The sequence below is a fragment of the Cavia porcellus genome, unplaced genomic scaffold (genome assembly GCF_034190915.1).
Source record: "Cavia porcellus strain 051 isolate PalLab524CR breed Dunkin Hartley unplaced genomic scaffold, mCavPor4.1 scaffold_13, whole genome shotgun sequence".
Lineage (NCBI taxonomy): Eukaryota > Metazoa > Chordata > Mammalia > Rodentia > Caviidae > Cavia > Cavia porcellus.
In genome coordinates, this window is record NW_026947496.1 from 34,532,411 (window position 1) to 34,556,828 (window position 24,418).

Here is a 24,418-nt window from a genome sequence, read left to right on the forward strand (position 1 = left end):
GGCCCTGTTTCTGTTTTGTTTGATTTTACTATGTCTGAAGGTTTGGGCAGCTATTTTGAAGACAACAAGAGGCATTATGGTAGCCATTGTTGATTTCCTATTACTTTGTTTTGAAATCCTGTGTTGTCACTTACACTGTTGTTTTGATTGGCTTTATTCTGTTTTATTTTGCTTGGTTTTGTTTTCTCTAAAATAAAATTTAAAAAATAAAAATAAAGAAGACTGACCAAAGGTAGGTCAGAAAAGCACCAAACCTATATTGTGGCTATTCTTTTAAGTCTAATTTGTGTATTTTGCCTTAATTTAAAGACAATGGAAAGCTGTGGTTTCATGTAGAAAGAGAATCTAAGTTAGAGCATTTTAGAGCTTTCAGTCACAACAAACAGCCCTCTGTGGCATGCATGCCATAGGTTTGCCACCACTGACCTAGGTCAGTTGTGTCCAAGCAAAATGTGGCCCCAGATAAACGTGGTGAAGATGCATAGTTTTTGCTACCCTGTGTTAGTTCATGTTGTGTTTTTCCATTTGCAAGCCTTCTAAAATGTGCTAGAATAAATGAAAGTTGTATTTCTATCAAGAGTTTAATTTTCCATTTAAACAGGCATGGTGTGGGTGAACCAGCATATTCACATGCATTTAAATATCCATGCATTGCCCTCCTGTTAAGGATCTGCCTGATCAGTGCATTTGACTCTTCTCCTCAGTCTCCTAGAACTTTCAGTAGAGCAGTGAATCTACAGTCTCTGGTACAGAATGACAAAATATTTTCCAAACTATCCTATAAAAGGCGTTATGGTGCTTAAGATAAATTAATGGGAATTTAATCTATATTTTTTAGCAAGCAATATACTTTCTATCTTCATGATATGGTGTATGAGTCTCATTGGGCTATTTCAATTCTGCTTTTGTTGTTTGTTGCTTGTTTTTTTGTGGAACTGATGATTTCATCCAGGGCTATAGAACTCAGCTACATGCCCACCCCTTGTCTTTTTTTCATTTGGAGACAGGGTCTTACTAACTTGCAGAGGTGGGACTCAAATTTGCAATCTTCCTGCCTCAGCCTCCTCAGCGCTAGAATTGCAGATATGTGCCACAGTGCCCAGCTTCTCATTAGGTTGCCATGACCATCATCTGGGATTACAAGTGTGGCATAGGGTGACAAATAGCCACAGCCCTAGAGGACAATGTTCTTTGTCTTTATAAGTCCTGTGCAAGTAAATGTCAGTACAGTTTTCAGGAGACTGTTATCTCCAGTGTAAGTTTGTTCAGTGAATTTAGGAATTATATCTCAGATTTGACTCTTTTTGACTTTTGGTGGTATGTGTGTCTATCATTAGAGAGGGCAGCTTTTAAAGCATTGTTTTAAATTTCAAGACATTGATAACTTATAGATTATTCTTTCCTGAACCACAAGAAAAAGAAACTTGGCCAGGCATGGTGGCACATGCCTGTAATCCCAGCAGCAGAGAGGCTGAAGCAGGAGGATTGTTATGAATCTGAGGCCACCCTGAACTGTATAGTGAAATCCTGTCTCAAAACAGAGAGAGAGAGAGAGAGAGAGAGAGAGAGAGAGAGAGAGAGAAACTCACTGCTTTTACTCCCATATACATGTTCTGAAAATATAAACTCTGTTATCGCTACGTGTGGTTTCCCGTGGAAATCTTTTTTTCCTACTGGGAATTGAATCCAGGGCCTTTAAGTTGACACACATTCCTGGTCCCCCCACTTCTTTTTTTTTGAGACAATTCTCAAGGCTGGGTTCAAACTTGAGACCCCCTACCTCAGCCTCTCAGAGCACTGGGATTATGGCATGCACCACCACATCTGGGTTGGTTTCCCATGGCAATCTAAACAAATCTTCATCTATCCCTCTCGACATTGTCCTCCAAATAACACCTAATATCAGAGTCAGTTTCTACCCAGAGCAACAGGAAGTCAAAGAATGGAAGAAAGGAGCAAGCGCAGGTACCCTCCACCACGCAAATGTCCTGCCCAGGCCTGAGCCTGGTGATGCTGGAGCTTGGGGGACTCTGTTTTACTCACTAGTTCCTCCAATGAAAACACCTGCCACTTCTTGGTGCTAGTAAGTCCAGGGATGCCCCATAGGAGGTGTGTACCCTAAGTCCAAGAACCCTTTCATTCCTGAAGCATCCTCTCTGAAACATGTACATCGCCTCCAATTTAAGTGAGGGAGGGCTGCCCTAACAGAAACAAGACTTTCCTCCTCAAAACAATGTAAATTAAGGATTATAATTGATAATGGTTTATATCTAGATGTTCCCTCAAAGCCTCATGTGCTCACAGGTGGGGAACTGGGGAGGCAACTGGATGATAGGACTGTGACACTCAGCAGTAGGTTAGTCCACGGATGAGTTTATAGCTAAACGTGATGTTGGGAGCTCAGAGGAGGAGGTCAGGGTGGGTGTGGCCTGGAAGGTTATAGCTCTCTCCTTTTTCCCTTGATTTTTCTCCCTGCTTCCCATCACTGTACTATGAGCTGTTTTTCTATTGCCATGTCTCTCTGCGATGCCACTCGGCCAATGAGCCAGCTGACTATGAACCAAAAACTGTGAGGGAAAGTATACTTTTCCTCCTCTAAGAGTTGTGGATGTCACAAACTGTCATGTAGTAAATAATGAAACCCAACCCCATGCCATTCCTAACACCCCTTCTTTCTGCAACATTAGAGAGGACAGGTGGAAGTTACTAGGGTCCTTGTCCCTTGCTCCCCTGGTGTGTGCCTGCTCCCTTGCAGGACTCCCTCGTGGGGTGGCTGCATATGCAGCCTGCAGGCCCAAGGGGCAAAGCATTGGGAGCCATTTGGTTTTCTAAGCCTGAGAGGAAGTGGATATCTCAGATGTACCCCAAGAAAATCCCTTTTTTGAATTGTCTCCTCCAGCCCCGGTCATGTGAATATGCTTGACCATCTCCAGCTCCTCTCTGATGCTCCTCAGTGAACAAATGTCCACTTCCTCTTTCCCCTGCTCCCATCCCTGACTGCTATCCCCCTCCACAAAGCTTCCCAGGCTGGGGCGGGAGCAGCCAGGGGACTTTCCACTCCCATGGGCACCGTCCTCATGACCAAGCCTGTGAATCCTGTGACAATTACATACATTTCCGGATGATATTCATAACATAAGCTAAAATGCTCAGAAAACCATTACTAATGCCAGCTGAGAAGACGATAATAACTTCACCCAGAAGAAATTTGATTCATCCTGTGGAGGCCCATAGACGGGTGCACCTCACACCTTAATGTGCCCAAGAATCACTTGTGGAACTTGTTAAAATCCAGATTCTGCATCAGTATAAAGGTATAACAACATGAAGACACCTATGACGAATACAGTGTTAAATTTACCATAAAGTAGAGCCTGAGAGTTTGCTTTTCTGATGAGCTTCTTAGGCAAATAAAGCTGGTGCTGTGTGTTCCAGGACTAACATTTCACTGGGAAGGTGGACCTCAAGCTCCCTGATGGCTGATGCCTGTCTGGATGAACTTTGAACTCTCAGTGCTTAGCATCACATCTGGCACCCGCAAGGTTTGAGGAGGAAGCAAGGAAAGGAGATGAGAAAGAGCGAGATGGTAACTTTTCAGCAAGGTGAGTCTTTCCTTTTCGTATCAACCACGAATTGAAATTAGGATAGGCTCAGACAAGCAGTCATGCAGCCTTGCTGGTGGCCAGTGGTTTGAAAGAGAGCTTTTCCCAGCAGATTCACTGAGGTCCTTACTGCCAACAGGGTGGACCTCTGTGAGAGTGCCAGAGTTCTGGGTGCTGGGGAGTACCCAAGACCAAGAGGCTCTGCTCAAACACCACTATCATTTCAAGCTCACTGACCACATGTGTGGCTCCAGGTTCCTGGGAAACCTGGGATGGAAGGCATGCCTTGAGAATGGTAGAACTCTTCTGTTTGCAGAAGTGTGTGAAAGCCTCAAGGCCTTGAGATCCCTCCCTCTCTGCTTCTTCTAATTGACCAGACAAAGCCTAAAATGCTTCGCTTGTAAAAGGCAGCTGGCCAGCACAAATAGGCTGGTGGAGAGCCCTGCAGACCAGGTTAGCTTTCATCTTAAAAAATACATAGACTGGTGGGGAGGGGATGACAGGTGTGTTATACAAAAGATCAGATGATACGTTTGTTTGGCAGTTGCATAAACTTGTGCCAAAACTTATCTTCATTTTTAGAGATAAGTATTTTTTAGATTTAGCTTTTCATTATGAGATTAACCTAATCCCAAAATGATTTTTAAAAGGGGAGAAAATTTAAAGGGAAAACAAATCACATTGCTACCCACTATGTTAAACACAAGTACTAAGAACATTTAGTTGTGTTTTCTTTGTGTCTTTTTATATATCTGTGATTTTTTACATAATTTCATGTGATATATGTATTTTCCATGGTACTTTTAAAAATGTATACTGTATTTGTCATAAGTAAATGTCATAACATTTCTGTGTTATCATATCTTTAGAACCATTATTTTCATGCATGGTGTATTGCATAGGCGTCCTCCAATGGCTATAAAAAAGTTTATTGACTCAATTACCAATGCAGTTAAATGCATTAGGCATTAAGTTATTTTGAAGGTTTTACAAATATAATTGTGCTGAAAATTTAATTTAAGAGGCGCCTATTTGCACATGCATGTAAAGTGTTTAGATTACCTAACAAGCTTGAAAGCCATGACAGATATATTGATCCAACTATTTTTAAGGAGATCTATAACAAGCAACAGAGCCAAGTAGTCTGTGAAAAAGCAGAGTAGACAAAGACAAGGTTCATCAGCATCTGCCAGGGAGAGGGATGAGGCAGCGAGGGAACCAGCTGCAGAAGGGTTCGCGTCTATGAGGCCACGAAGAAGAGCCCCTCATTTTGCACTATGGCTCTGCTTCCCTGCATCCCCGGTCCTCACGGTCTCCACCTTGAAGGATTGCAGAGGGGGCTCAGGAAACTGCAGAAAGAAGGCACTTCCGGGGTGAGGCTCAATACAAGTTAACAAACACAGGGCCCGGCGGGCAGGGAGGGCAGGGTTGCTGTAAGCTGTTGTCCTCTACCACTCTGTGCCAGATGTGCAGGTGTTAGCTAAACAGCTATTAAAGCAAGCCAATAGACTGTAAAAGAAAATAGGTCCTATGCCTCCATCGTAACAAATATTTCTTTACAAAGATAAGGGGAATACATGTAAAGCTGTGGTATGCTGACAGAATAGGAGGGAAATTAGCAAACTCTCAGGAAAGGAGTCTGAGCATTTGGGAGCCACATGGGAAAGCATTCATCTGGCCTCGTCTGAATGAGTGGTAAGGGTAAACACATATATTCATTACAACATACTTCTTAATCAAATTCACTCTCCTGCCTTTGTTTCAGTAAAATCACTAAAGGAACTCATAGTAAAAATTACTATGCAATCTGTTTCACTAATAGCAATAATTATTGAATGAAAAGATTAAAAATAAATATAATCATATTAAAATGTAAAATGTCAACGTATTTTCAATATGTCAGTCACTGTTAGTGTAAGAGACTAAAATTTATTTTAGATGTGTTTTTAAAAGTTGTTTTTCTTCTAAAATATTCAAAATTATCTATTATAACCTAAATTAAAATTAATCAGTAACTATTAAAAATTATCAAAACAGATCTGAAGTTTTTATTCAATTTATTTAAGATTTAATTACATTTAATTGCATGGCTTTATAAAAATAAACCTATTTGCAATTCTAGCAAAGTCCATTCAGCTGCTAATGTAAAGATCTGGTTTTATCCTCATATGCCATATCTGCAGCTATATCTATATATGAAAGCAAGAAAGAAAAGCGTAATGTGATGCTGCATAATATACGTTTAGCTGCTACAATACTGTGTGTGACAGTGTAGTATTCTGGAATCCTAATTGGAATGTGAAGAAAAACAAGAAAATGGACTCTTGGTACTATTGGGAAATAATTCTCCATTATGCAAGAATCCATTATGTCCCTGCCCTGTGACAGAAAGAATCACACAAGGTAATGAACACATCATTTCTCCTCTCTCAGCACCTGTCTTTCCATATTCCAAAACTGTGTCCACATGGGAAATGGGCAGTAGTGCACCTTGCTCTCTCAGGCCTGGATGCAGTCACTTTCAGTTTCAAGGACAAGATGCAAAGTCAAGGACAAGATGAAGAAGAGGCCCTGGGCCTGAGCAGCATTGTCCGTAAGAGTGGATGTTTAGGAACATGGGTTGCTAGGTCTGCACTGAGAGCTCTGCCTTGAGGGGCAGGGTGCCCAGGTGCATTTGCATGTGTGTGTGCATACATGCATGCATGCGTGTGTGTGTGTGTGTGTGTGTGTGTGTGTGTGTGTGGTATTTATCTGGGTCTCTTTCACAGTACAGAACCAGGATCTGGGTCTCTCTTACTCACGTAGGGAGGCAACATATTATGGACAAATATTTCTTGGGATAAATTTTTCTGCAATGTGCAAATTCTTCTTATAAATATTATTGCCCATATTTTTTCCTTTAATGACTTTGAATTTGTTGCAAAGCAATTCTCAGTACCTTTTTATGAGATGATATACGTTCTTTAGGTTTTTCATCCCTGGTTCCTTGCTCACAATTGCTTCCCCAAGGCAGCCATAGAAACTAGAATTTCTCTTCCTAAGGCTGTATCATAGCTAATAAAAATATAGTCCTCCATAATCCTCCCCCATTGTTGACACACTCATCATAAAGAAGTTCTTTGACCTAATTTATCTGATGGTAGATCATAAGACCTCCATTCAGGGGCTCCTACTACATCCCACAGGAAAGAATGCTGGAAGACGCTGAGGATGTACCTTGCTGGGTTCCCCGCCCTGTCTGTTAGTGCTGTCTATTTTTTGTCCAGGCACTTTTAACACAGATACCAATGCTTCAGTCACACTGTGCACTCTAGTCTCCATAGAAATCCAGAGGGACAGGGCCCAAGGAGCTTCCGGAAAGCTGACCCCATGGAGGTTCTTGAAGGACAGTTTGCCCAAGAGAGCACAAAAGCTCTTCACCCTATGTGTCTCTCCATTTGCATCCTTTATGAGAAAGAATATATGTAACTGTTTCCTGAGTTCTGTGAGCCACTTGAGCAGTTCATTGAACCTAAGGAGAGGATCATGGAAACTCTATTTTGCAGCAGGTCAGTCAGAAGCATAGGTGAAGCAACTTGGAACTTGTAACTGGCATCTAAAGTCAGAGAGAATTGGGACTGGGGATTTAGGTCAGCGGTGTAAATGCCTGCCTGGCAAGTGTGAGGTCATGAGTTTGATCCCCGGTACCACAAAAATATTTTTAAAAATAAATAAATAAAGTCAGAGAGAATTGTACTGAGGACAGCTTGTGGGATCTGATGCTGTCTCTGAATTAGTTTAGAGACTGAACACCTAGCTGGTGTCCACTGCTTGCTGGTGGGGCAAAATCCACACACTTTTGAGGTCTCTAAAGAGATCTTTGTCGTAAGAGCTCAATGGGGGAAAGTCTGAGTTTGAGTCTGAGGTCTTCCTGCAAACTTACCCATCATGGATGCTTTGATTTTTAAACAGTGGGGCTATGTCATCCTGACATTAATTTGATACAGCAGGTAGGAGAGAGAGGTCCCTTCTTGCTGCCCACTAGGAACAAGTCCAGAACTGGGCAGCCAGTGCTACAGCTGGACAGCCTGTTTGGAAGAACAACTCAGAGTATACAGCAGAGGACAAAAGTGCAGAGAAAAAGAAAAGAGTCAAACTGCAACTCATAGGCCATACTGTACTAACAATCTCTAGGAACCATACACTCTTTATCATTATCTCTGAAGCTCATCTGAACTTTGCTTCCTATCAGAAGCTTCTAGGTCTTTGTTAGGGGAGCAAGACAAGAAAATAAGAGGAAAGCACTTTTGAATGCAAATTCAAAGGTTAGCCTTGTAGCTTATGCAAGGACACAGTGATATCACTGTGTGTAGCTGTGCCTCTGAGTTCAGGGCAGAGAATAGGACAGTGGCCTACACTACCTGGTCTAGAGGTCAGTCAGGGACTGGCCACTTGTCCATCAGCCTACAAAAGGCCTTAGGTAATGCACCACACTTGAATTGCTCTAATAAAATGGTGACCTTTTTCACTAGAAGTTTTTTATATATTTACCACTGATTATCTTCAAAGTCCAGGCAGCTCTCACTGTTTGTAGAGTCTACCCTGGCTTTAGCCCACTGTAAGATCATCATTTCAAAATTATAATTTTTCTTCTTGTTGGGTTGGTAATTTATTGTAAATTGTCAATTTGTAGTTACTAAATATCTACCTTAGTCTTTCAGCCCTCTTGATTCAAGGCATGGTTTAGGTTAGGGTCTCAATGTATGTTGCTTTGTCTTATGATGAAGTAACTGTATTGTATACATCAATATATCTTTATTTCAGGAAAGTACACACAAGACGAGTGGGACACAGGGGAGGAAGGAGAATAGATCTAGAACCACCAGGAAATGATAGACTGCCCTGATCCTCTCTCCTGAGAGCCTCCTGCATGTGTGATATTGTGGGATCTGTGCAACATCTCCTGAGCTGCCTGTAATCCGGGAGGAAGAGACAAAGCACACAGGCGGCCAGCAGGAAATCAAGGACAAGGTGAAAGAGTTGGAGAAGTGTGGTCCTCACCAATCACAGCTCATTGCTTTGATCGAGAAGCACTTCATGGCTAAAGTGTCTGAGGAGGAAAGAATGAGCCCAGTCACAAGGTCAGAAAGTTCTGCAGGGAGCCCAAGGACACCCCTTTCTGTCATGACCAGGTGTGCATTGAGAAGCATTAGGATTACAGCAGGGCAGGACTGAAACTTGAGACCTTCTTGAAGGACAGGAAAGAAGCAGCAGCATGCAGGGCAGATACAGGGCAGGGAGGAGGTGACAAAGAAACAGCACAATGGCCTAGAAGAAATGAGGGTCAGGGGCTGGGGATTTAGCTCAGTGGCATAAGCACCTGCCTTAAGCAGGCAGTCGGTTGTGAGTTTGATCCCCAGTACTGACCATTGTTGATCACCTTGTATTTTGTTTTTACATTATCTATTATGTCCATCCTTTTGATTTGACTGACTCTGTTCTGTCACATTTGGTTTTACTCTCTTCAGAAAAAGTATTAAGAACTGTGGGAGTGGGGGCTGGGGATTTAGCTCAGCGGCATAAGCGCCTGCCTTGAAAGCAGGCAGTCGTGAGTTCGATCCCTGGTACCGATAAAAAGGAAAAAGAACTGTGGGAGTAATAAAACCCAAAATGTGTAATTGTCATTGTACAAAAGAAAGGAAAAGAAAGTGCTCTAAAGAATATAACCGCATATATATTTAAGTGTATAAGATACATAACCATATTACTGAGTTTTGTTGGATCATTGAACAAAACTGTTTCCAGTCTCACTGTTTGAAAGTCCACTTTATATGCTTTCATTTTGTAACTTGAACAACTATTTCTAAGATAACAATATGTGATCTAGTAACTAGTTATTTCCTATTGTTTATTTTTTCTGAAATTCTGTATAACTTGTAAAACAAAAAAAGAAATGAGGGTCAAAGTTAGGAGGACAAATAGGATTCAGAGACGAGACTCCTGGGTTTCCCTCTAGGGGCACACAGGGCCAGGACTGGGTGATATTCTGCTCCTCTGCACCTTTTCCCAGCATGCTTTGTGAACATGCATTTCCATCCCCGATGCAGCTGGCCTCCCAATGAGGGCCACATTAGAAACTGGCCAGCAGGACTTGGGCCCCAGGCTGGGTCCTTCTAGTCATCATTGGAATGACAGGATGTCACATCAGGTGAAATCTATCCTAGAAACTTGGTTCTAGCATGGCTGAAGGTGCAGTGTGTCCCCTGAACATAGGACAGCAAAGAAAGAGTTGGTATGCATGAAATGGTGCCAGACCTCAGGCCGATGGGAAATGGAAATTCAGGGAAGAGTTTGAGCCCACATCCTGGCTGAGGCATCACACTGGCCACCAGAAGGACCAGGCCAGGCCTAGGGACAGCTGAGTCACTTCTCAGGTTGGAAACTGTAGAGGTCCACTGGAACAGCTCTCCTTGAATAAAGAACAACTACCTCCACTTCAGCTAAACCTGGTCCTATCTCCGTGCAGTGATATGTCCAGAGCTGGCTAAGCTCTTTCCTTTTCTCTTCCATTGGCTCTAAGCAACATAAACAGGACTAGCTGAGGTACTGACGTATAATCTTTGAAGCCAGCTGACAGTCTTCTGTTTGCTCACATCAGTGTCTCCCTCTAAATGGCTGAGCACAGTGGGATGGCAGAGCCAAGGCTCCAGGACTGCCAACTGGGTTCGAGCCTCAAGATAAGAGGCTCTGACTTCCCAGGGTAAGAAAAAAGCTTACATATCAGAACTAAAGCACAAGCCCCCTAAACAATAAATCCTACTCAACTGTATTATGCAGATTGGTCTTTCTGGATACCCTTCTTCCTGCATATTGCAGAGGTGCTTTTGGCCTCCTAGCAAGCTCAGCTCACAGTACTTACACAATTCCCATCATTCTCACAGTCACTCATTCTTAGCCACTGCCTTTTTCACAAATTAATAAAATTTGGGTTAAGCCCTCGGTTGGGGCGTTTGTTCCGTGAACCTTCATCTGGACTAGATTTAGGACCCCTTGGCTGCCCTTAACTGTAAATACGTCTTAGTGTCTTTATTCTTGCCATGGTTGCAATGGCAGTGGTAGATTGGAATTAATTTGCTATGATTGCATTATAAGAGATTATAAACATAAACTTCCTAGACTGCAATGAGGACAGGAAAAGGGCCTCTAAAGGGAATCAAGGTCTGGTTGTAGAATGCACACAGGACTTTTTGTTTATCAGGGACTTGGGAACCAATTCCTGTCAAGTGGGGAAGCAGAAAGATGTGAGAGGATGCCGTGAGGTACACTGAGGACTCATCCTGTCCCAGGGAGCTCTGAGGCAGGCAGGTACTCCAGAATTGGCCCTAGGGGAGCCAGATCACTGAGTCTTCTTATCCCACATTTAGCAGTCACTGGATGTGGGCTCTGGGAAGGGGCCTAACCTGGGTTGGGTCACCCCATTAGGCAGGGACATCTCCTGAGAGGGGCTCAGCTGTGCACATTCAGCAGCCCACCTTGGAAGCAGCTAGAGAGTGAGGACCCCAGATATGAAAGAGAGATCTGGGGGTATCCCAGTGACTGATCGATCATCACTTCCTTCCGAGACCCAGCAGAAAGGCCAGTAAGGGAGGTACTATCACATGGTGCTCTGAGCCCATCAGACTAAGAGTGTTGCAACGCCAGCAGCTGAGGCCAACAAGGCCAGAGAGCCCAAGACAGGCAGCTGAGGAAGGGAGAAGTGGTAGGAGTATAGTAAGTGTAAGCAGCCTGTGGTCAGGCACTGTGGTCTTCAGCCTTCCATTTTCTAGCAGAGTGACCTTGCAAAATGACTCATCTCTCTATCCCTCAGCTTCCTTATTTGTCATATAGAGATAAATATAGCATTTTTCCTCACAGAGCTGTTGTGAAACAATCCAACAATGTGGGGAAATGGGTAAGTGCCTTCCCATAGCAAGAAGAGCTCCTTGTACTGAGAGGGCAGCAGTGAGAACCATTTTCGCTATTAGTAACAACTACGATAAAAAGATCACCAGTCTTGGAAGGTGGCCTTAAAAGAATACTGGAAGACTGGGTCCCATTCCTAAAGTTAGGGATCTCTAAGAGGTCTTAGAGTGCTAAGTGTTAGGGAGATCAAGTCAGACACAGAAACAAGAGATGGGGAGTCTGCAGCCTGGAGGGTCTCAACAAGTATCCCAAGGAGGAACTATTGCCCCTGGACTTTGATAGTTCATATGATACTACAAAATCCAAGAGTGAAATAGAATACACATCTGGTACAAAAGCCTCATCTTCTTCATCTTATCCTATTCCACTGGTTATTTTTAGTCACAAACTTCTGTTTCCCACTGAGTTTTCTTGACCTTGGATTCCAAGTCCTGGCTCCGTCACCTGCCACCTGTGTGACTTGTGCAAGTCCTATGACCTCTCCAACCTTCAGCTTCCTCATCCTAAAGACAAGTGGATAATACCAGATCCCACAGGTTATTGTAGTCCAGATGAGAAGTTATATTTGGAAATAGCCTACAAAATGCAAAACATAAGACTGCTGTCACTCTTATAGAGCTTGTTCTGCTGATGGCTTTTGGTTTTGGGTGTTTGAGACTGGGGAGGACAGGTCCAGAGTAATAAACAAGAAAGTGAGAGGTCCATGACAAAAATGTGGTTGGAATTGTGGTCCTGTACAAGGGAGTGTTACAAGCAGCTGAGCTAGTTAGAAATATTATAGGTAGTAAGACAGGGCTGGGCCCTTGAAGAAGCCAGCACACAGGACCAAATGTCTTGTGACCTTTGAGGAGACATACACCTCTTTCTGTGGGCCAGATCTCAAGACACAAGGCAAAACAAATGCAACCACACCCTAATATAAACATTAGGGATTAGGTATGGATCACTTTGAGAAGTTAGGAGTTACCATCCCAACTCCCTACAGGAAGAGTCACTGATCCATAAGAATGCCCACTTGTTATGTGACTCACTTCCCAATTTGTCCCTGATTTGGTCAATTCTACCTGAATAATTAACCTGATTGGTTGTGAGTTCCCAGTTTTCCCCACTGAGGCCCGCCTCACCTCATGGTTTTACTCTAAAAATCCCTATAAAATATAGAATTTTTGGTAACCCTCTAGGGACCTCTTCAGTCTCTCTCAGACAGAAACTTTCTTTCTCTCAATAAGTATTTCTGCTCTTAACCTCCATTGTTCCTAAAATTCATTCTTCAATTTTAGAGAACACAAACTTGTACCAGACACTTAGTAGGTCTGGAATTCCGTTCTCCCGTATCAAGAAGATGATCTTTCCCCTTCTATATCAATGGCGACGTAACAGACCTACCCAAAGCCTGAAGAGGGAAATCAGCTAGGATCCATGCTGCCAAGATATCTGTGACACATCTGTCAGGTATGTATATTAAATTCTATTTTCACAAGTAACAAAAGATTTACAGGGCTTCCTCACACTCGATACCCTGTCCATAAGTCACCTAGATACCCTTGTGGGAATGTGAAGCTCATGCCAGGTAAATCTTCATCACACTATTGCCAGACTGGGGGTGGCACAAACCTTTGACCACATATCTCACCTCTGAAGTAAAAATCCCTGGGGGTGGCACTCACTCACCTCCCCACCCACTCCATCTCTGCTTAACTTCCTTCTTACATTAAAGTGTCAACGAGCCCAGTCTCTAATGAGGAGAATTCTAATGGATTTTAAATTATTAATCTTTTTATGAGAAATATTTTTTGATCAAAAATTTTTAAAGAATTTCTTTTCCATTTAAACCTGAAATCTAACTAGAATTGACTTCTTGATAGTATACAAAGTAGAGCGCAAATGTCTTCTTTCTTACATATATATCTTCTAAAGTGAGCACATTTCCAAGACAACTGGAAATGTGAATATGTTAAAGAAAAAAACAAACAAATATGAGATGGACACTACAAGAGGATAAGAAAACCAGGTCAGCAGCCAGGGTTTATCAGGATGAAACCCCTCAAGCCACAGAGTGATCATGGCCATTTCCCTGCTTCCCTGTTTCTCTTAGTTTAGTGTGGCCTCTATATTGATTGGATATGTCCAGGAGCATCTTATTTTTCTTGTTGTTGAAACAAAATACTCAATACTCACAAGTTAAAGGAGGAAAGATTTATTTTCGCTTACAGTTTCTAGAGGTTTCAGTCCATAGTTGGCTCGTTCCAAGGAGAGGGGCATGCAGACAAGAAATGGTGAGGCAGACAGGAAGCAACAAAGCAGCAGCACTGAGCCTCCCTTTCCCTTTTATTCCATTCAGGCTACAAACATTTTGGGTGGTGCCACCCACACCCACAGTGGACCTTCCCACACATTATCCACACTCAGAAATATGCTAAAGCAATCCATGGGCTAATTTAGTTACTTCTCACTCTTAATCCATCTTCACACACCCTGTATCCAGTCACCTCCAAAAAGCCCCACCTATGAGCACATGAGGTTTTGGAGGGAATCTAGGTACAAGCCATAACAATGAGCAAAGCTGGGTCATGGTGTTGAAGAAGAACACTTGTGTGTTAATCATGATAGCTATTCTATTAATGTGTTTATTTACCTTGGATAGGTCCATCAAACTTCTTGCACCATCAGACAAAAAGGCATGAGAGTAGCCCTTACCCTCCACCATTGGAGAATAGGAATTCCATTGGAATAGGAACACTTGAACACTGGAATAGGAACACTTGAACAGAGGAGGTCATCATAAATTCATTAACTTAAGTCTATCACAACTAACCAAGTACTCTCATGCAGGACCTCCTTTTGTGGATCTGATTGAGATTCATAGGAGCTCAGGAACCTGCCCATGGTAACACAGCAAATTAGCACCCTGTCAGAATTAGAATCTAGACATTTCTTGTAGTCTAGCACTCTTTCTACTCTGTCTTTCAGCATAATCTCCTTTTTGTAATGGCTTTAATGGTACAATTAAATTTGTACCTCTCTCTTTTCATCAATCTCTGCCCATCCATCAGTTTGTTTATTTATCTGCCGCTGTTTATTCACCTATCTATGTGTCCATCTGGCTATCCACCCATCCCCTCTGGTTAGTAGTGAAGGTGGTGGCATAGGATTGGGAAAATCCAAGGCTGAATACAGCCAGATCCCAACCCATTACCTAACACCAAGGTATTTACCTCACAGAGTTGTAAACCAAGTGTCTTATCTGTGAGATGAGGTTTGGGATCATGTTTTTCAAAATATGATCTGGGCCTAATGCAGTTATAAAGAAGGAAAACTGTGAGATTTGTTTAAAAAAAATTTATTTAAGGAGAAAAGAAAAAAAGAAAAAAATAGAAAAAGGGTACAAGTTTTACCATAATGCCTCTTGCTATATTAAAAAGAATCGCCTATATCATCAGTTATAATAAAATTGAACAAAACAGTAAAGAACAAAACCAATAAAACCAAAACATTGGAGACATTACAGGACTTCAAAGAAGATAATAGTCAAATCAGAATGGGTGTCATAATGGATCTTATTGTCTTCACAGTTGTTGCCTATACTCTCAAACTTGGTATTAGCAAGCAAAACAGAATAGAGGAAAATCAGTCAAAACAAGATGGTGAGAGCAATTCAGGGTTTCAAACCAAGTTAATAGGAAATCAAAGTGGGTTACTATAATATATCCTGCTATTTTTTATTTATTTTTCCCTTAATTAAAAAGATAAAAGTAAAAAGTAAATAATTAAAAAGGATACTGAGATTAAAGAGGACATAACAACAAAACAGCGCAGGTCAAAACATAACCATTTAAGCAAAATAGTGTTTCACCACAAGATATCCCAACATAAAAGTAGTTACCATAATGTCTCTTTCCTTGAAATCTTTGAGTATAACTTCTTATACTGTACCATCAAACATATCAAGACAATGTAAAACCATTCAAGAGAATGCCAGTATTACAGGGTATTTAGAATCAACTAACAGAAAATGAACAATGGTTTCTGTATAATCTCCTTGTCTATAAAAGTTTTTATTTATATTATCACATATAATAAAATCCAATAAGATACAATATGTTAAGACCGATGGAGAAAGAAGAACAAAAGCTTGATGGGACTTCAAAACAAGATGATATTAAATCAGCACTAGTTATTATGATGTCTTGTTTTCTCCAAAATAGCTGTTCCTACCATCCAACCTTCTCTGCTTCATTTCTGTTGAGATCTTTTTCTGTCATTAGTTGTCAGTTTGTCTTCTTCATTTTGCTTTCTGCTCCATTCATTGTGGCCTCTCTGCCACTGTTTCTGGAATCATGGTATTTTTCTTTTTTAGGATGTCCTACAGTATTCTCTGTAGAGTTGAATTGGTGGTTGCAAATTCCCCTAGTTCCTCTTTATCCTGGGAGCACCTTGTTTCTCCATCAATTTCTAGGGACAGTTGTGCAGGATATATCAATCTTGGATGGAGGTTATTATCTTTCTTTCTTTCTTTTTTTTTTTGGTTATTATCTTTCAAAGCTTGAATTATTTCCCCCCAAGCTCTTCATGCTTTGATGGTTTGTGCTGAGAAGTCTGCTGTAATTCTGATGGATGTTCCCTTGTAAGTGACCTGTTTCTTGTCTCTGATGGCTTTTAATATTCTGCTCTTATATTGAATTTCTGGAATTTTGATTATTATATGCCTGGGTGTATTTCTGTTTGGGTTGTAGGTGGCTGGACTCCTGTATGCCTCATGCATCTGAGTATCTTTACCTTTTGCTAAATTAGGGAAATTCTCCTGGATTATTTCTGTGAATAGCCTTTGTAGTTCATTTGTTTGTGTCCCTACTTCTTCTTTTACATTCTTAATTCTTTTTTTTTCTTAATTCTTAAGTTATAGATCCTCTTATCATCTTCTAGCCTTTGTATTATTGCTGTTTGTTTTCTTGTTATTTTTAAGAAGCTTTTCATTTCATGCTCCCACATTACAAATCTGTCCTCCAGTTCAGATAATCTAACCTTAGTTTCTGTCAAGCTGTTATGCCAGCTTTCAATAGAGTTTTTAGTTTCTTGGTAATCTCCTTGAACCTGCTTCACGTATTCTATGTTTTCTCTATTTTCTTCATCAAACAATTCTCCCCTTTTTTTCTGTTCTTCCATTCCACCATCTGTTTTTTCTTGAGTGGTGCTTAGCATTTCTCTAACTATTCTACTTATATCTTGCTTTACTTCATTAAATACTTCACTTTTGAACTCGTCTATGAGGCTCCAGAGATATCACTTTATATCTATTGGTGCTGTGTCTGATATTGCATGTTTTCTGTCCTCATTCTCCTTTGCATTTACCTTTCCTGGATCAGTGTTCTCAGGATTGGGGGCCGAGGACCCTTTCTTGTTGCCTCCTCTTCTCATATTTTTTGTTCCTTCCATACAGGTGTATATAGGAGACCCAGTTTCTTTCTTTATTGGTTACAGTTTGTTTGAATCACGTTGGCTAGGTGTTCCTGCCCACTGCAGTGTACTAGGGAGACACAGACCTGGGCAGCCTCTACTGGGCCTGCCCCTCCAGGTCCACCTACTGAAGGCTTCATTGCTAGGGTGCACCACCAGCGCTGGGACCTGGTTTGGGCTAGCCTACTGGGTCTTAGTCCACGGCGTCACCCAGGCCAAGTGCTCCCCACCAATCCCACTTGAGAGGGGAATATGCGACTAAAGTCACTGCAGCGTCCTGTTCTGGCTAGTCTGCCTGGTCCCAGAATGTCCTCTGTTGGAGCCTCCTAGTCTATGGAAGGGTCCCTATTCCTCTCACTCACCACAGGTCGATGCAGGGCTCCCCGCCAGTCCCGCTCTCAACTCTGTTGCCGATTCCCACTCTCAGAGCTTTCGCGTCTCTGTCCCTGCAGTGCCGATTTAGATGCTGCAGCAGCAGCAGGAAATTCAAATCATGATTTCCAGAGGTGTGGGTTCCAGCTTCAGCGCTGAGATTTTAATCTGTTCCGGTTATAGCACCAGGATTGCATTTCCAGTTGGTTTCTCTCAGCTTAGTTCATTCCTGGGTCGGCAGGGTATATCTCCCCTTACTTAGGACTCCTCACACCGTACCTTTCCTGGATTCTAAGCTGGCTATCTCAGAGAGCCTCCATAGCTGCTGTTATCTATCCACCATGTTCTCCCGGAAGTCCAAGATTTTTATAGGTAAATGGACACAACTTGAGAGTGAGATAAATCAGACTCACATATGTAAACATTATCTTGTCTCCCTATTGTAAGAAGCTAAAAGAGTAAATAAGATCCAAAATGTGCTGATGTATTTTGAAATTTTGGAGGTTTTTCTTCTTCTTTTCTCTTTGAAATAAAATGAATTTGAGGGGGGGAAAAAGATCCAAAATGTACAATAGATATTGGAAAATTGAAAGAAACTATTCAAAAGTAAAGGGAAACTAGGATAGGGGAAGAGAAAAGAAGGAAAGGAAAAGGAAAAATAAAAAGATAAATATATATCTATATATATATATGATAGTTAAGATACTTATCCTACTAATTTCTCTCAGTTCATTGAAAAGAAAGGTTTGTGCTTATATTATTTAATTAATTTTTCATGCTTATATCATAATCTGAGCAACTACTTTGAAGATAACAATATTGTTACCCTCCTACTATCTTGCTTTGAAATTTGTATCAGTTTTTATTGTTTTTTCTCTATAAAATTGTTTTTATTACTTTTTCTCTATAAAATAACATGTGTATTTATATCTTCTTTTTACTCTAGGAATTTGTTTTATAAAGTTAATTATTATTCATGAGTATGTTAATTATGAATTGTTTACAATATGAGAAATTACAGACAAGCAACCAACCCCACAGTAAGAGAAGGTCTAGGTAAATTATGATACATCTGTATGGAGGAATTCCATCTAGATAGTCATTAAAAAACATGCTGTAGAACATTTATTTTTATGGTAAGTGTTTATTCTATATCACTAAGTGAAAAATACATATCATAAAAATGATGTACTGTTTTTATGTTTAATAAATGAGAAATATACATGTATGCATGGAAAAAATACAGAAGGTTATATACTAAAATGCTAAACATAATTCCTTTGGTGGGAATCCAAGTGATTCTTGTCTTTTGTTTTTCTATATTGTACACACTTTCTTCATTTTTTTTAATTAGAAAAAAATATTTTAAAATGTACTACTAAATGAATCTACTTTTCAAATAAGCATTATAATTTAATTAATGATCTCTATAAAATGGCTATGGAACTACTTAGGCAACACTCAGTTCAAGAAGGATAGAAACAAGGCTGAGAGAAAATACTCCAAATGCTGGTGCTCTTGTCCGTGTGGGGCTCTCTGTGGGTGGTTTCACTGTTTCAGTTCATACTTCCCTGTATTTTCATAATTTCCACAGTGTGTTTGTGTTGCCTTTGTAGAGGGAAAATGCTATTCAAGTATCTGTTTAATAATGATTGTTTTTAACAGTGATACTTTCTCACTGGCCCCTATGAGCACTGGTGGATTGGGCTTTTTTCTTTGCCAAATTTAGTTTATCTTGCAGATAACCGGACCAGTTCAAGGGAAGCCCCTGTTTCCAGTCTCCTGGTTCCTATTGTGAACATCTAACTTCTTTTAAAACTCTTTCAGTTGTATTTCAGGGTGACTTTAATTTGTAACAGCCAAGTAAGTCAAAACTCAAGTCCTGAGATCCGTGCTCTCAAATATAGCAACAGAAGCCAGGCAACTCTTGAACATTCCCAGTTGGGTCTTCTAAGATCACTCAAGTTTTCTAGATTAAGTGGGCTCAACCAGGCTCCGGCAACCCAGGATGGAAACCTCTAACATTTACTGGGACCCACGCCTTGCTGGGACTTGGAGCGCAAGGAAACCAAGCAACCCCTCCCCGCTCTGCCTGTTTTGTTTTTGTTGAGCTTCAATATACATGAAAATATGGACAGCTATTTTGAAGAGAACAAGAGACTCTACAACAGCCATTAGTGACCTCCCTATTGTCTGGTTTTGAAGACCTAAAACACCTTCCTCATGCTGCTCGGATCAGTTTTATACCGTGTTGTTATTTATGAATTCTCTGTATGCGAAGACATGGACAACTATTTGGAAAAAACAAGAGACAATATGATAGACAGTGAAGATCTCAGGTTGTCTAGCTTTGAAATTTATATCTCTTACATTGCTTTCTTATGTCCTATTTTGTTCTGGGTTTTTTTTTTGTGTGTGTGTGTTTAATTTTACCCCCTTTAAAATAAAAATTTTTAAAAATGGGCCCAACCAAGTACATGCTTCACTTAAACTCCTCCCCACCTCAGGCTGATCCACAGGCTGATTGCCCAACTCCACTCAGTTCTGCAGGTCACTATTTTTGCAGCAAGGGTGTCTGGAGGTCACATCTAAAGCACTGATGTCTATGATAAAAACCAATATACATTATAACAAGAATGATGGTTCCAAGGTCAGTACTGGGGTTTCAGCCAAAAACATGGCCAGGTCAGCTGTCGAGGCTGACTGTGTGGTAAACTACTGCACAGATGCCCCTTTAAGGCACTGTTCTATGCAAAACCCACCTGCCCACCACCGCACTAGTTCTCCTGAGTAAACAATGGGCAAATAATTAAGACCAGGTTACATTTTTCCCTGTCATTTTTCTTGTCTTGAAGGACAACAGTTAATTTTACGTTGGAAAAAGATTTTCACTGACAAATATGACCAATGCCAATGTGTTTACAGAGTAAGCACCACTGCAGATAAAATAAAAAAAGAAATATCCCAGTTGGTGGCTCTGTAAGAAATTTGATTCCCCAGGCCATAATCTGGGAGCTACTCTGGACTTTTTTCCTGCATTCAACCTCACCTCCAACACCAAACCATCTCTAAGCGTCTCCCCAGACCATCCCTCCTACACCCATTTGCTGGCATCCCTGCTCAGTCCTCATAGACTCCTAACCCTCAACACTCTGTCCAGAGAGAAATTTTTGCCCTACACTCAGAGCAGATCTGGGAATTGCAAACCTAACTACTCCATTCCCTCCTAAATCCTTTCCTTTCTGATACAAAATGTCTATTCCTAGATGTAGCATGTGGTGTTTATCTCTCTAGTTACCTGTAACACTCCTACTGCACTAGCAAGCAAAAACATCAAAATGACAGCCAGGGTTTGGTGGCAGATTTATTCACATTGACAGACACTAATCGGGATCAGGCCCTGATCTCTAATGGTCTAGGGCTTATATTGGTTAAGCAGGCAAGCAATTCGGGACTGATTTATAGAATGTGCATCGTAGTGATAAGCTATGCATCACAGTAACCAGCTGTTTCTAAGAGACCAGAAGCAACTAAAACTAAAACAGGAACTAATACCTGGGCAGCTAATAAACTGAAATATCCTGGCTGGGGTGGGGGGCCATTTCTTGTAGTTTTCCCAGCAAATCTTTGCTAGGTGTATTACATATGATCTTCTAAGACAAGACCAAGCAAAATTTAGGCCTGTTCGTTTTGAACTATCACTCTAGCAAGGTAGTGAGGGAGTTAATCTGATTTAGGAGAGTGTGCGATGTGTCTTTGACATGCATCAAATCTTGGTGAAGTGTTTGATTGTTCTATTCTCTTGGAGCAACCATCCATAAAGTTTAAGGCAAAAAAAAAAAAAAAAAATACAGCTGGAAGAGTGGGAAAGCAAAGACTGGGAAAAGCAAAATGCAAGTCAATTTAAAAAACCACAGCTAGCAGAAGGGCAGGGAAGCAAGGACAGGGAAAAGCAGCCTGAAAAGACACAAGAATCAAGGGGAATAAGTATAGAGCAAGCCTGTGAAGAGTGTCCTCAGGCTTTGCTCATGCATGGAAGGGTCAGTGTCCGTTGTCGCTGCAGAGTGAGCCTGGGAGGAGTTATCCAGATAAAATTTTCAGTGGATCTAAGGTTAGACTTCTGAAGCACAATTGTAGAAGTGGTTAATATGCGTCTGGGTTATATAGGTGTGCAAGAATGTGCACGGATATAGCTGGTCTTTTTCAACTGGTTACAAGCTATTTCTATAGGGTTATAATTGTCAGGCATTTCAAGGTGATATAAGCACGATAGCTCCTCCTGGGTTACAGTCAGAGTCTAGATCAATTCTGGGACAGTAGACCTAAGTTTAAGGGAGACCATTCATATCCCAGGAGAGATATGGGACATTCAAGCATGTGCAGCAATTCATGTTTCATAAAGTGCCCATAGATCTCATAGGATCTGCTTTGGCAGAACAACTTCTTAGTGGGGGCTCCAGTGGGTAACTTCAGTAACTTTAGACATATGTATGGCTGCTTGCTTCCTTCTTCAGGGTCTGCACAGGAGAGCAGTATGGTATTGATCTAAGGCTTTGTGGCCCCAGGTAGGATGTACTCAGGAGAGGACTGTGTCTACTCAGTTGGCAGGATCAACCACAATGGCAGGCACTTTTGACTTTAACCATGTTTGGCCCCATCTAAAATAGGATGGCATTCTTTCGTGTTAAACAGAGTCAGAAGGAGTTGCTGACAGTAGCACACCCAGGGTTTGGTGGCAGATTTATTCACATTGGCTGTGGTACAGGAGATAGAACTGGCGGTGGTGGCATCATGGCTGGCTGAGCAGCTTGGGGTTGACAAGTGTAAGGAGGAGGCAGGTCAGACTTGGGATCCCAGAGCAGAACAGGATAAAATTTTTCTTTCTTGGGCTGAATCTAGGAGCCTATCAGATAGCCTTGTGGGTTTGTGTTGACAACTAAGAAGGCTTTCTTGTTATACAGGACACAGGTGCAGAGCCAAGATGAGAGAGCTTTTTTAACCCCTTATACCAATTGAGTCCAAGTGAACTGATCTTTTGTCTCAGGATTTTCCCAGTTGAAGGGGCTTATGAGAGGAACTCACAAACAGAGGAAAGAATCTGCAAAATCTAGAACAGTCCAAAAGGGGTGTATGGGTCAAGAACTGCAGAGTGCAAGGTGATGGTCACTTTGATAGCACAGAGATCTTGCCCAAGATGATTAATAGTCTATCAGGTTTGATGTGTGGCTGGATGCCTGTTTATGCTTCCTGTGACATCTGACAGCAACGGGGCTCCTGGTGAGGTAGCATGATTGATGGCCAGGCCTGAAGGTGATTCTTTAGTTCATATCACTGAGAGGAGGATTTTTAGACTTGAGGATTGCAGTTATCTGTCTCAGGCTGATGCAGGCCTTTTCTTGGCAAACAGTCAAAATTGAAAGTTCAGGGTTAAATGAAAGGGAGGCTGACTGACTTGATGAAAAGGCAATATCCTCCCAGGCTGCAAGTTTGTGCCTATCAGAAAGGGTGAGAGGCAAGAGTCCCAGTTGCCCTAGTGATGGTAACTTTTTTGACAGAGAAAACTTTTGAAGGCAGAGAGTTCTATCCCATCGTCTACCCCCAGCTTTTGCAATAACCATGCGGTCCAATTTGACAGAACTCAGTCTGTCCTATCTATTCAGGCCTAACAGAGCACAACTCATTTGTTAGGGCTGACAGCCCAATTTTTCATCAGTCAAAATGCAGAACTCAGAAGAAATTGTTGACAGTCTTCTCAGATGGGTGTTTATGATGCCGTCTGAGCAGGATAGGGGTGTGAGAAGAAGGCTCTGGAGGGACAGCCTTTGTGGCTGAACACAGGCAATGGCTAGCTGTAACTAGTTAAATTGGCTGGAAGTAGATAAGTCAGGAGCAGGGAGTGAAATTACAAGTGTTGGCAGCAGCCCACAAGAGTGCCAAGGCAAAATTCTCTAGAAAAATGGGCCTCTTTTTGCCTTTTTTGCCTTTAAAATGCAAGGAATGGTTTGGTTTCATTTTTAACTCTGTAAAAGATCTTTCCCTGCAGTCAAGGGCTGTGGTTTTCAACTAATTAGTTCCCACCTATCTCTGTGGTGTATGTTGTGAATCCTTGAACCTGATGGCACAAAAGACAAAGTGTGGGTACCTCTCAGACAGAGACCATTTGGATGCCCACCTGGCCATGCTCCTCATAGGGATTTAAGCACAATTTAGCTAAGGAGGGTGTAAGACCTCTGTTATGCCATATGTCAATTGCCATTGACCTGCAAGTGAGGGCCAAATCAACCATTACAACCAGTGCTTTCCAGTCTTGATACATTGATGGAGCAGCCTATTGCTTATACTGCCCAGTCTACTCACTCACATATTTGTTCAGCAGGCACTCAGAAGTTAAACATCCCAATCCATCTTTCCTTGGGGGTGCCTTAACTAACAAGAATTGCTCAAGCTCTTGTGCTTGGACTGAGCAGGACTGACAGACTGACTAACTAGGGTACCCCAGGGGGTCTTACTAGAATCAGGCAGGTAGGCAGTTGACAAATAAACAGATTGTATCCTCCTCCCTTTGGGTCTGATGTGAACTGCTTGAACAGAGAGCTCTGAGGGAACTCAAAAAAATCTCAGGGGTGTGTCTTCTCATTGGGATCTGGAGACATTCTTGCTCCATCTGCAAGGGCCAGCACCAGTGATCAAAGAAATCAGCATGGCTGGTCTTCCCAGCTAATGCATCGGATGCAACAGCAAACAGCAAAACCAAAACAACACTTAGGATTTGGAGACAGATTTATTTATGTCGACAGACACTGATTGTGATCATTCCCAAAATATCAGGTCCTGATTTCTGGTGGTCTAGGGCTTATAATGGATAATCTAGCAAGCCATTGTGGATTTTATATAATATGCATCATAGTGACCAGCTATGCATCACAGTAACCAGCCATTTCTAAGAGACCAAAAGCAACTGAAACTGGTATAGAACTATTACCCAGGCAACTAACAAACTGAAATATACTGACCTGGGCAGTATTTTCTGCTACAATCCCTCCTGTTTC

The 24,418-nt window shown here is 41.6% G+C and overlaps 1 long non-coding RNA gene across 1 annotated transcript; it reads left to right on the forward strand.

Moving 5' to 3' along the window:
• The first annotated feature begins 2,447 nt into the window (after positions 1 to 2,447).
• Positions 2,448 to 17,955, forward strand: LOC106028426 (uncharacterized). The gene is made up of 3 exons (XR_010051235.1): positions 2,448 to 3,314; positions 3,436 to 3,602; positions 8,406 to 17,955. It is a non-coding gene; the product is annotated as an uncharacterized LOC106028426 (long non-coding RNA).
• Positions 17,956 to 24,418: the final 6,463 nt, after the last annotated feature.